The sequence below is a fragment of the Grampus griseus genome (genome assembly GCF_964374135.1).
Source record: "Grampus griseus genome assembly, chromosome: 9".
NCBI classification, from domain to species: Eukaryota; Metazoa; Chordata; class Mammalia; order Artiodactyla; family Delphinidae; genus Grampus; species Grampus griseus.
This window is the reverse complement of record NC_139003.1, coordinates 81,436,860-81,446,404: the sequence shown is the minus strand read 5'-3', so window position 1 is coordinate 81,446,404 and position 9,545 is coordinate 81,436,860. Positions and strand designations below refer to the sequence as shown.

At 36.4% G+C, this 9,545-nt stretch overlaps 1 pseudogene across 1 annotated transcript; it reads left to right on the top strand.

Moving 5' to 3' along the window:
- The first annotated feature begins 6,558 nt into the window (after positions 1 to 6,558).
- On the top strand, positions 6,559 to 7,133 carry LOC309827170 (serine/arginine-rich splicing factor 3-like; annotated as a pseudogene). The gene has a single exon. The product of its transcript is annotated as a serine/arginine-rich splicing factor 3-like (transcript).
- The last annotated feature ends 2,412 nt before the right edge of the window (positions 7,134 to 9,545 follow it).

Sequence of the window (9,545 nt, the reverse complement as noted above, 5' to 3'; positions counted from 1 at the left end):
ATTATGTGAAAACCCTTGGAAAGTTAAAAAGCTCTACTATTAATCTGTAGAATTAAAATTTTCCATTGAATTTTCTCTGGGGACTTAAAAAATTCTGTGGAGCTACATTAGCCTCTGATATTTCCAGCTTCTAGCACAATTGCACCGTGCAACTTCGACCTGATTTCCTCCTGCAGGTATAGTTGCTCTTTGTTAGTCACTTTACTTTATAAGGTTAAAGTCTCAGAAAAACTTTTTTGCCTTAATGAGATTTTGCCCCAAATTCCCTCTCAGAAAAAGAATTTCCAGTCAGGAATTGACTCCCAAGCTGATTTAATTTCCTTCAGGATTTACCTACCTGCAAATTCTGCTACCTCTGAGCTTGGCAAAGAGGGATCTAAGGGCATAGTTTTCTGTTCCCTTTCACATCAACACCCATTGAAAGAATTATCTACACTCCTTGTCTCCAACTTCCCTCCTACCATTGTCTCTTAAGTCTAGTCTAATTACACTTTCACCCCCTAGCACTTACCCAGGCTGACCTTGATGAAGAGACTGATGATTTCTATGTCGATAAATCCAGTGCTCAATTATCTGTCCTCATCATATTTGACCTATAAGCATAATTTGATAAAGTGCTTGAAAATCTTTATTCACTTGGCTTTTTTTGGTACACAGCCCTAAACTGTTTTTCTCTAGCCCCCTCTCCTCAGATCTCTCCTTTTCTGCTCTTCCTCTTAATCCCAAATATTGATATGACACAGGATTCAGTCCTTGAAACTCAACTCTTTTCTATCATCATTCACTCAGTAACTCATCTCACTTAGTCTTATGGCTTTCAATATTATCTATAGGCTTATAAATCTCAAATATTTCCTGCTGAATTTCTCTCATGCATTTTGAGCTCAGATTTCCGACTGCTGACTTTACATCTTCATGTAAATGTCTGATATCTCAAACTTACCACATCTAAAACCAAAACCAAAACTTTAGTCTTTCTCCCCAACTTGCTCTTGCCGAATTTCTTCTTCATCTTAATAAATGTCAACTGTATTCTTCTCCTGATTACTTAAACCGAAAACAGTATCAGTCTTCATTTTCTCTTTCTGGCATCAGACTTCACATTTGAAATCGTGAAAGTTTGAAGACAATGAATAGCATCTTCACACTATTGCAAACCAAGAATCATATACCAGGCAAATTATTTTTCCTTGTAAACGTGGACATATTTAAGGAAATTTTAAAAATTCAGAAAACATATATCTCACATATTTCATTTGAAAATTATTTTTTAAATTACTCTAAAAAAACTAGGGGACTCTAGATGGGGAAGAGTTTAAGAAGATAGGAAATCTCAACTACTAACTAATCTCAACTCTGTCTACCTGTCTATCTACGCATACACACTTATCTCTTTACAGATATTCATAGATTCAAGAAATGCCCATTAGTCAGGGAAATAGTAGGATTTGTCTCAGAAAAGTTTCTAGAACTGGGTCCCTGAATCCTAGACCACTTAGTGAAATCAAGAATATGTGAAACCTGGATTAGATCATGTAGAAGAGAGTGAATTTCCTGAAGTTTTTCTATAAGCTATATTCCTCCTCCACCCAAAGAGGTAGTTGCCAGCTTTGCCACATGAAGCCTAGCAGGTGGTGGTGCTTTAAGTGGATCACTTAAGAACTTAATGTGTGACCACTGTAATTTGGGGATTATCTGATCCAGGAAATCTTGAGGATAAAGAGAGCAAATCAGTTCTGTGGTTTCAGGGCCAGGTCAGTTGCATTAAGGCTGGAATCAGACTGTACTCTGAGTTTGTTGGAGAAGAGGTTGTATATTTCCTATAAACCAGAAGTGAGCTATGCACTAGAAGACCAATGCCACTGTGGAGTCTTCTCGGGACCTGGCTGATGGGTCACTTACGTACAGGGACAAAGAGACTCAAGCAACAAGAAGCCAGAAGTATATAAGGGCTTTCTAGGGGCTTCTGAAGGATTGCAAACCACCTTCTGAACTACTTATATATGAGTCAAAAGAAGCACAGGTGGGAGAAAACCCCAGGAATCTCAGAAGAACTTTTAGTGTCCCAGTAGAAAAAGAGATAATTCTAAACATTTGCTAGGCCCAGTACTAATTTATAACAGGAAAAAACAGTGATCAGTTCAAGTGAAAAATGTTTTGTTTCCCTTATCCTTCTCTCTGCCATACTTAGAGGTAGGCAGAGCAGGAAGATAAAAAAGCCAAGCACTTCTTCCAAATGTCAGAGAACGCCAACTTTTGGCAAGGTGGAAAAGAAGTCTTAGTTTATAGTGAAGATTTATGTTAAATGACATCTTGGACTAGATATTTTTAATTTTTGATTTAATCTTTGTTTTCAGAGACTAAAAATCAATATAGGACCCTTGATGACCAAAAAATTAACAGAAAAGTCAATGAGACCTACCTAAATTTCTCCCAGTGGCACAGCAAAAGATTTATCAATTAAATAAATTTGAAGGGAATATGGGAGACAAAAATATGTTACATTTTGATTACAATTTACATTCTACACATTATGTTTCTATTAGATTTATGCACAAGTACATACTTCTAACTACTATATATATGTGTATATATGTATTTCTTTCTGACTTTGACCTTTTTAAAATAAGAATCTGACAATATAATGTAGAATAACATAAAGCCACAGCTTTAAACTAAAAGATGACTATGATATTTTAATTCTGAACATTCTCTATTATTTTTATGCTTGTTGTTTTTAAAATGTTACAAAATTTTAGTTAAATGATGAAGAACCAGTCCTAGCTCTTCGTGTGCTTTCTTTGTATTTATCAGAATGTTTAGGTTAGAAACACATTGTTTTTATGTTTATTTGCATGTAGAGAATAAAGTGCTCTAGGGAGGAGTGCAACTATATTTAGTAGTCAGTAGTAAATAATAGTTGCATGCAAGTAAAGGACTGTAAATTTTTTTTTTTTTTTTTTTTTTTTTGCGGTAAGCGGGCCTCTCACTGCTGTGGCCTCTCCCGTTGCGGAGCACAGGCTCCGGACGCGCAGGCTCAGCGGCCATGGCCCACGGGCCCAGCCGCTCCGTGGCATGTGGGATCTTCCCAGACCGGGGCACAAACCTGTATCCCTTGCATCGGCAGGTGGACTCTCAACCACTGCGCCACCAGGGAAGCCCAGGACTGTAAATTTTGAAGGTTGCCATAATGACTTGATGCTTTTAAAAAATCTAATTCATTGTTCACATTTATTTTAATGTATTTTTAGACATTATAATAGATATTATTTTATGTACATTTATTGTAATGTCATTAAAATGAGTATGTTTTAGCTAACAAATATTCATAGTTTTATTTTTTATGGAATCTTCTGTAAGTGTTCTTATGGCCAAGTGGAAGAACATTTTTAAATTAAACAAATATGGACATGAGCTGAGATTTTGCCATTTAATGGCTGTTTGACTTTGAACTTTAGTTTATTCATCAGTAAAATAATTGAAAAAATAACATCGGCTCTTTAGGATTGCATACAAATATCTTTAAACTTCCTTATACTTAAAATTCCTTTCCCATATCTCTTTATTCATTAGGTAAGAAGCAAAGTAACAGTAACTGACTATTCTAAAACAAGTAGATTATAAACTGGCATCTCTTCCTGTGTTATGCAGGCTTCTTTTGTAGGGTTTTCTTGCCTTATTCTTAGGTTTCTATTTAAGAATATGCATGTGGTCATAACCAAGTATTTAGCTCTCTCTGCTCTTCTCCACTATAACATTATTTTTAAACAACTGTTCATTTTTTCCAGTTGTAGAAAATGATATGAAGCATCAAATCTATTAAATCATTTAAAATTTGCTTCATCACTAGAAAAGGTTGGGGATAAAGTTGTTTACTTACATTTTTCTTATTTATGAGCTTAAAATTATCAGCTTTTCTGACATTTATCTGTGCAATTGCCTAGATGGATAATAAAACCCTTTTTCACTCACTGCAAATTCCCATGGGGCTGAAATTCATCTGCTTTGCATTATTGTATATCCCTGCCATGTGGATAGCTTACATCACGTTAACTTTAAAAGGTACTGAAATGGTGCTTTGCAGATACAAAGGAGAAAGGAATTGGATCAGCAGTCTCCAATAAACAAATGATATCCTAGTATTTAACACTGACTTATTTTATTTCTTAAAATTACCTATGTTCATTGAGAGTAAAGGGTCAAAACTGAATTTGGCTTTCTCAGAATGGTGTATTCTAGGTAAATTAATAAAGTCATTAATGCTTCCATACTTGCTGATTTAACAAATCTTATTTGCTTACAAACTATGCACTATAGAATAATAGGCTCTATGCAAAATCTGCCCTCCAAATTTTACTATATTCTTTTAATAATTGTGTTTATGGTAAATTATCACACAATGGGGGAACATTCTTTCTTATTTGATAATTTATTGGCAGATTTATTTGGTTAATGTTAAAAATTAGTGTGGAACTTTAGGCGTATGGCATTCAAGGCAATTCCTTATGTTTGGTGGGAAGAATTAGAGTGTTAGACTAAAAAAAAAGACTTAACTGAATAAATTATAGCATACATCATTAGAATTATTTTACTTATTTATTCATCCATTTATAGATTTTTTTAAAAATTCCTAAAACAGCTTTAAAAAGCAGTATTTAATTGTGTTTAACAAAACACAGTTAAATACACTAGATATCAAAACTTCTTTCAACTATTTAAATTATTTAATCTGATTCTGTGCTTCCTTATTTGTGAAATGGAATTTTACTGCATACTTCATAGTTTATGGAGATTTTTAATTGAATTTAGAGCAATTTTGAACCTGGTTCAATGTAAGTGTTCAATAAATAAATAGTTTCAATAAAAGCTATAATAATGTGATGTTCAGTATCCAGCAAGATTGTACATATTAGGAGTAAGTAAACAGTTAAAAGAATGGCAACATTGTGTATGGAAAAATTTAGTTGAACTTACGCCAGATGATTGAAGAGAGTATTTATGATTAAGCAAAATTAATATTATATATATATATGGCCTTTTAAGGAATAACTGCATAAGTAGACAAGTAATGGAAAATAATAGTTTTCCATTAAGGAAAACACTAATTGTTTTAACTACATAAAAATTAACATTAGTTGTCTGTGTGCAAAAAAATTACAAACAGTATAAAATCAAAACAATTAACTAGAAAAATCATTTGCTTAATTTATTGTAAACAATAAATTTCTGTCTCTGAAAACGCTCACAAAGCAAAACCAAAAAAAATGACAAATATTCCAGGTTAAAATTGAGTGAAAGGCCCCGCCCCTCGACCCACCGCCCGACTGGCCTGGTGCGGCGGCCACGCGCGCAGACATGGCGGAGAAGCTGGAGCTGAGGCTCAAGTCGCCCATGGGGGCCGAGCCCGCCGTCTACCCGTGGCCGCTGCCGGTCTATGACAAACCCCACGATGCCGCTCACGAAATCATCGCGACCATCCGGCTCAGAGATTTGGAAAGAGATAGTTTAACAGAAAAGGAATGCGTGAAGGAGAAATGGAATCTCTTGCCTGAGCTTCTGCAGACAGAAATAATCAGTTATGTGACTTGGAAACCAAATTACATAAAGAAGAATTATCAGAGGAGGGCTACCGGGCTAAAGTCAAATCCCGTTTAAATAAAGATTTGTCCTTGAGAACGGAGCTCATGGTTTCATTCGGGAAGTGAATGGATGTCTAGAAAACGGGAGCCAGACAAGTGGTGAGGATCGCAGAGTGGAAATAGCAGAGAAAAACTAGTCCCCCAGACCTGTTTCCAAACTTTGCATGCTCAGGAGAAGCAAGTCCGATGGAGAAACAAAATCAGCAGAAGTCTCATGTAGCCCCAGGATTACAAGGCAAACTACCAGGCAGACCACCATCACATCTCATTTCACAAGGGGCCCTGCCAAACAGAAACCTGAGGAAGACCCTGAAAAAGCAAAATCAGATTATTCTGTCGATGAAGACGAAAAAGACCAGGAGGAAGAGAGACGTAGAGTTACATCCAGAGAGCGAGTTGCTGGACTGCTCCCTGCAGAAGAACCGGGAAGAGTAAGACCAGGGACACACGTGGAAGAAGAAAGAGATGATAAAGTAAAGCCTGGTAACCTCCAGGAAAAAAAGAGACTCAGAAGTCAAACCGAAGGACTAACACCTAAACAGAAATCTAAGGAGGAGCCAGACAGAGATGCGAGGCCCGAAGGAGCTCAGGCTGAAACAAATGAAGGAGAAGACTAAGTTGAAAAGAGGCACAGAAGTGAACCCAAAGATCTAGCTAGCAAACGGACACCAGAAGGAAAAGAACCTGAAAGAGTAAAACCACAACTTTCTGATGAGAAAGATGAGGATGAAAAGATAAACAGATCCCAGATATATTACTGAAATATCTACAGAAGTGCTTCTAAAAGGAGAGGAGTCCCTTCCTAAACATCACCACTGGGCTTCCCTGGTGGCGCAGTGGCAAAGAATCCGCCTGCCAGGCCATTTTGTGGACGATGGGTGTGCAAGAGCATCTGCGGGTGCCACGCGGGAGGGGATTTGAGCCTCTGCGTTTCTAACCCGAGATCTCGAAATGCATCGTGATTCCTGTCCATTGGAGTGTAAAGTTTATGTAGGTAATCTTGGAAACAATGGTAACAAGACTGAATTGGAATGAGCTGTAGGCTATTATGGACCACTCCGAAGTGTGTGGGTTGCTAGAAACCCTCCTGACTTCGCTTTTGTTGAATTTGAAGATCCCCAAGATGCAGCCAATGCTGTCCGAGAACTAGACGGGAGAACACTATGTGGCTGCCGAGTAAGAGTGGACCTGTCGAATGGGGAAAAGAGAAGTTGAAATCGTGGCCGCCTCCTTCTTGGGGGTTGTTGACCTCGAGATGATTACCGGAGGAGGAGTCCTCCACCTCGCCACAGATCTCCAAGACGGAGAAGCTTCTCCCGCAGCTGGAGCAGGTCCCTTTCTAGATATACGAGAAAAGAGAGATCACTGTCCCAGGATAGAAATCACAAGCCATCCCGATCTTTCTGTAGGTCTCCTAGCTGATCTAGGTCAAATGAAAGGGAACAGAAGACCACTTTGCAAGAGGAGTGGTGCACAGGAAATAACTTCATTTGACAGGTGTATGTACAGAAAATTCAAGTTTTGTTTGAGACTTCATAAGCTTGGTGCATTTTTAAAATGTTTTAGCTGTTCACATTTGTTTGTCTCTTGGAACAGTGACACATAAAGGTGTAATTCTCTGTGGTTTGAAATGGATCACGTGAGGCATGTAATATGAAGAATTGTTACTTTACAATGTTCCCTTAAGCAAAATTGAATTTGCTTTGAATTTTTAGTCTTGCCTAGACTGATAATAAAACTCGAATAACTCCTGACCAGCTTAAAAAAAAAAAAAATTTTGAGTGAAAGACACTAATAAACACACCAAAAAAAGAACAGCAAGGTCAATAAATTCTTGAAAAGATATAATAAAAATATGAGTTAAAGTAAAATATTTTATTTGTATTATATTGGCAAAATTGTTAAGAGTTATTACGGATGCAGAGGAAAGATTATCCTGCTACACCTTCCGTGAGGGGATAAGATGGAGGGCAAATTATTTCAAGAAGCAAAAAAAACCAAAAAGTGTGCAGAAAGCCATAAAAAACCCTTGATCTAACAATTCTAATTTCACTTAATTATTCTGAGAACATGTTTAATAATAGGAATAGTTTGTACACTATTGTTTATAAGCTATTAAAGAATAAAACTTTTGATTTGTATTTATTATCATGAAAATATTAGCATGTTATGCTGTTCATTTTTAAATGATCAAAAATGTATTCAGAATGATCTCCTTGTTAGAAATAAGACTATGCATACATACATACACACATATACATACCTTCTTATAGTAGCAACTCATATACATACACACGCACATATATATGAACATATATATGTGCCTATATAACAGGTCGTTAACTAAAAATAATTATCTTTAGGTGGTAACATTGATGGGTTTAATATATTCTTTATTTATTGCATCTCGTCATTGTTTTCGTGAGTCTCTATAGCTTTTAATAAGAAAATAATACAAACTATAATAAATTATGTTAAGCAAAGGAGTAGGTGAGGATAAAGAAGACAAGCTACAAACAAACAAAACAAAAATGTAGTCAGTTAATTTATATCATGAAGTCTAAATACCTGAACACCAGTCATCACTGGTATTGTATTCTACATTTATGTTTGCTAATGTTAAGGGTAGTATAGTCTTGTCTGTTGGAAAGTATTGATGAAACAAATTTAGGTTAAAAGTTTTAATAAATCTATCTGCAGCTTCCCATAATTACAAACACATATGTGAATCTTTTGTACATAGGGATTATATAAAAGATGACACGGGCTTCCCTGGTGGCGCAGTGGTTGAGAGTCCGCCTGCCGATGCAGGGCACACGGGTTTGTGCCCCGGTCTGGGAAGATCCCACATGCCGCGGAGCGGCTGGGCCCGTGAGCCATGGCCGCTGAGCCTGCGCGTCCGGAGCCTGTGCTCTGCAACGGGAGAGGCCACAACAGTGAGAGGCCCGCGTACCTCAAAAAAAAAAAAAAAAAAAAAAGATGACACATGCCAAACAATTTTTCCATCACTGTTGAACTTGAAAAGGTTCCTTTGCATCTGAAGTTTAAAGAACCTCTGATATGTGATTATGCATTTTTGCTTCATGAAGTACATCCCTACTTCTACTTTCTGCACCCTTCAGTTGATGCACTGACTGCTCAGTTCCCCATATTCCTTTGGACAATTAAGTGATGTTAAGGTTAATGTCTGCTATAGCATTCCTTTTGAGCCTCTGTAAACATCTTGCTCCAAACTATTTCCCATAAATATTTATTTAAGATTCTAATAGCAGGCCTTTCCCATTTTACTATATCCTTGATTTCTTGCTTGGGAGGTTGGTTAGGTTATGTGACTGCATTTTGGGTTATCCTTTTTGATATTCAGCATTGACATATGACTCATAGGTGGCCTGGTTTTGTAAAGACATGTGCAAAATATATGAAAGGAGTATTTTGAAAGTGTTTCATAGTATGACATAATAACAATAGAAAAAGGGTTATATGGCATGACATAAAAAGAAAAAATAATATTTGTTAAGATACAAAAGAAAGTAGAATTATATTGGTGATAATACTCTTAACAGAAGGACATACCAATCAGTGTTTTCAGTTATATAAAATTCTTCCATCTGGTACAATTCTAGCAAGAAAATAAATATTAAGGTGGAGTACTGAATCTCATTTTACAGGGTTAATAACAATAATAAAATAGAGTGGAGAAAATCTATTCTCGTGTGCTCATTTCTTTTGCAGCAGCATCCAGCTGGGTTCTATCTTTTATTGTGTATATTATTTAAGAATTCTATTTCTTTAAACTTTGATCATGTAATTTTCTTACATCTGGTTTTATTTGACACTTGCTAGAGAGTGTGTATAAAAGGTTAGTTGAACATGTACACTCAACTATAGTAAAAAGAGTGTAGATCT